Genomic DNA, 4582 nt, shown 5'->3' on the forward strand with positions numbered 1-4582 from the left:
GAACGCTCACATCCTTTTAATTATGTTTGAAATTATGAACATTGCTCAACATCATGAAAATTAAACCTTATTTTCAATAAGCAATCCTGAAAAATATTTGGGGGTGCTTAACTTTTTTCCAGGTGTATATTAAAAACATGTAACTTTTCACACAACTGCATAGCCTGTATTGAAACTTGTTTTCCTTTGGAGTTATTTTATTCAATGATTTGTCTTATCCTAGAAAACTATTTATTGGTTAGAATTTCTAACCAGCTTAAGTTCATCATGTTTTAATAACCTTTTTTTGTGATTTGAGAAATAACGTTTGTATCTATGTGTTATAGTAGCGTTTTAGTAATTTTGTGTGGTTTGAGGAATAACGTCTGTATCCATGTGTTATAGCAGGTTTTAGTAATTTTGTGTAGTTTGAGGAATAACGTCTGTATTCATATGTTACAGAAGTGTTTGTGTTTCAGTAACTATTCGTTTGAAGAATAATGTCTATATTTACGTTTTATAGAAGTGTTTTAGTAACTATGTTTGGTTTTAGTATAATGTTTATTTTGTAAAATTAGATTAAAGGTCAAATTCAAACTCGGCCTCTATGCGACTTTTCGAGAAGGCTTGATAATGCATGCCATATTTGGTTGACATAGGTTAGAAAGTGTACGCGTGTAAAGACAACACTTCCACTTTATGTACAAAGGGTTTAGTGTGTTATGCACTCAGATCAGGTTTAGAATTTTCAACATGGGGATATCCTACGTACTTAATGGCATTGGAAAACAAAAGAATATTGATCAATTTGGGGCGCCAGGACCATTGAGAAAGAAACCTACAACAAGTTGCACTTCAGTCATGATCAAAAATGTGTGTTGACTTGTAAAAAATAAGAATGCAGGAATACAAAGCCCATATCCTGGTAGCAATATTCAACATAATCAAGAAATGTATGTTGACTTGTAAAAAATAAGAATGTAGGAATACAAAGCCCATATCCTGGTAGCAATATTCAACATAATCAAGAAAGATTTCTGTCGGTAAAAGTGACACAAGTCATGCGTACATAAGTTGCTTCCACGACATATGATATATTCTTTAAGTCATCACATACCTCATGTAGTTGGAGAATGAAACAAAATGCTATTCGATATAAAGACATACTGGTCACGTCGTCAAAGGCAGCATCTATAGATGTCTCAACATACTCAACCTTTGTAGTTTATCATTTTAAAATGGGAGTTATTAGAAGTAATGAAGGCCACTTTTTTCTGGAAAATATATATGTATTTGTTCTAAGCTCACTTTTAATGTGCTTCGATATATAAATTACTTTAGTTCTGTTATCAACAACGTTTCACTTCCAGCTCTTTTCCTAATCAACCATAGAAATATACTAGAGTTAATAATGACATAAGAAAATGGGAAGAATTGTGCAGAACTAATTAACTTCCCATGTCCAATTTGTCTCAGGAAACTCGTCCTGTCTTAGAATTTGGAAGAGCTCTATATACTGCAACTGTGATTATTTGCTTTATAGATTTTGGATTTTCTAATCAGTTGTTCAGGAAACACAACTGATATATGTATTAAATCAACTGAACGCTATACTTCACTTCTTTTAGAAATGGATCAGTTCAACTGAAATGAGATTAGTTTGAACGATATCTTTCTATCAAAAAATCAATTCTAATAATTAATATAACACTCCATTTTTCTCTTCAATTGATTTACTTAAAAAGTTGCATTCAGTTTTTGATAAAATTCAAATAAGCAACTTAGGAAGCAAGAAGATACTATAAGTAATAAAATAATTTGCAAAAATATAGTATGATGTAGAGATGGTAATGTCAAAAGGTACAGAAACAAGGTAGGGGAGAATATACAAAACCATAGAAAAATCACTACGTAAGTAGAGAGATCTCTTTTACGAATAACTTTTATCTACAACCAAATGTTAAATTCCTGCCAGTTGCGTGAATTCAAGTTTGAATAAAAGCATTTAAACTGAATAATGCTATACAATCTTATAGAGGCTAATAACCACAAGCCTTTTAAGATTGACTCAGTACTTACTGGATACTCGTGTAAGGAATTTTGTGTGGTTTTGTGTATTTACCTCTGTCTTGTTTCTGTATTTTTGGGCATTGCCATCCCTACATCATACTTAATTTTTTGGCAAATTTTTCTTGTTACTTGTTCCCCTTCTTTTTTAAATATTTATACTGAAGTAGGTTGATAAGTGAACATTTGTTTTATTTTTATAATTCAATGGTAATGTATATTGTTAGTATCATATCAGTTTTTTCAGTTGTATTAATTTTGGATTACACTGGAAGCCAGTGAGACTTGAATAGTTCTTCTAGGACGATAAAAGTATCCCAGAATGCTGAACCGACGTTAAGGAGATATTTACAGAACCCACGCCTTCCAACTCATTGCATGAGCATATAATCAACTCCACCACCTACTAGGGTCACGTAATTTGATAGAGAGTACATTACACATATCCCAGACCACGAAGTATGATAAAACACAGTTGCCAGGCTCGGACCCACTGAAAATTTAAAGAAAATTAGACCATTATATAATGTATTGTTCTGATAATTAAGAAACCTATGTACACATTAATAACATGTACACAGATCTGTCAGTTGTATAAATACTTCATACCCTCTATACCTTGAACATTAATTTAGATTATTTTTTCTTTCTTTCTTTATTTTTACTGAAACTGTTTTGGCAGGTATCATGTTTGTGCAATGAAAAATCACAACCGGTCGTTATATAAGAACAATTTGTTTTGCTATCTAGCGACCATAATATGCAATGAAAAACTATATGCAAGTAAAATATACAACTGTTCAGTGTAATACCAAATTAGAACAAAGTAATAATAGTTTTTTAAACCAACAGCACTTTAAAAAGATAACCCTTGGAAAATTATCATAATAAACTAAATTATGTATGTCACATCAGAAGCAAGTAATCGAGATATAAGCCACAAAGAGCAATCCTTAGAAGTCACACTGTCTACTAACAGATCAGAAGCAAATAATCACTATAAGTCACAAATAATACTGTCTACTAACAGATCAGAAGCCAATAATCACTATAAGCCACAAATAATACTGTCTACTAACAGATCAGAAGCAAATAATCACTATAAGCCACAAATAATACTGTCTACTAACAGATCAGAAGCAAGTAATCACTATAATCCACAAATAATACTGTCTACTAACAGATCAGAAGCACGTAATCACTATAATCCACAAACAATACTGTCTACTAACAGATCAGAAGCAGTTAATCACTGTAATCCACAAACAATACTGTCTACTAACAGATCAGAAGCAGTTAATCACTATAAGCCACAAACAATACTGTCTACTAACAGATCAGAAGCAAGTAATCACTATAATCCACAAATAATACTGTCTACTAACAGATCAGAAGCAGTTAATCACTATAAGCCACAAACAATACTGTCTACTAACAGATCAGAAGCAAGTAATCACTATAATCCACAAATAATACTGTCTACTAACAGATCAGAAGCAAGTAATCACTATAATCCACAAATAATACTGTCTACTAACAGATCAGAAGCAAATAATCACTATAATCCACAAACAATACTGTCTACTAACAGATCAGAAGCAGTTAATCACTGTAATCCACAAACAATACTGTCTACTAACAGATCAGAAACAGTTAATCATTATGGCACACGACAAGATACACATTCGGCATGTAATGCGGTTTGAATACAAGAAAGGAAACAACGCCTCTATAGCCACAAAGAATATCAAAGAAGTTTATGGAAATGTTTTGAACGTTTGTAAATGTCATCAATGGTTCAGAAAAGTTCGTTCAGGTGACCTTATCCTTAAAAACTGTGATGACAGGGGCCGACATGTTGGAATTGATATTGATGCTCTGAAGACGCTTGTTGAGTCTAACCCAAGACAACACACTCGTGAAATGGCCCTGAAATTGCATGTTTCTCATGAAACAATACGTAAACATCTAAGGAATATGGGAAAACTCGATACAGAAAGTGCTTGGGTGCCTCACGAACTCTCCAATGATAATTGTTCCAACGTGTGAACATTGCTTCGTCTCTGCTGGCGTATAATGCGTGTGAAACATTTTTGGACAGAATTGTCACCGGTGATGAAAAATGAATCCTCTATGCAAATATTAAATGCCAAAAACAATGACTCAGTCCTAGACAAAAACCACATATGACCCCAGAACCTGTACTCCATCAGTAGAAAGTGATGCTTTGCATTTGGTGGGACACCAAAGAAGTAATTCATTTCAAACTCCACAATCCACAGCGAACTGTCAATGTAGAGATCTATAGTCAGCAACTGGAACGTTCAAATCAAGCCCTTCATCAGAAACGCCCTTCACTCGTCAATCGGAAAGATTTTCTCTCCATGACAATGCACGGCCACATTTGGCAGGTTTGACGCACCACAAGATTATGGAGTTGGGTTGGAAAGTTTCCCCTACCCACCATATTCTCCAGACATGATACCATCAGATTACCATCTTTTTCGTTCGCTGCAACACCATCTTAATGGGAAAA

The sequence above is a fragment of the Limulus polyphemus genome, unplaced genomic scaffold (genome assembly GCF_000517525.1).
Source record: "Limulus polyphemus unplaced genomic scaffold, Limulus_polyphemus-2.1.2 Scaffold5016, whole genome shotgun sequence".
Lineage (NCBI taxonomy): Eukaryota > Metazoa > Arthropoda > Merostomata > Xiphosura > Limulidae > Limulus > Limulus polyphemus.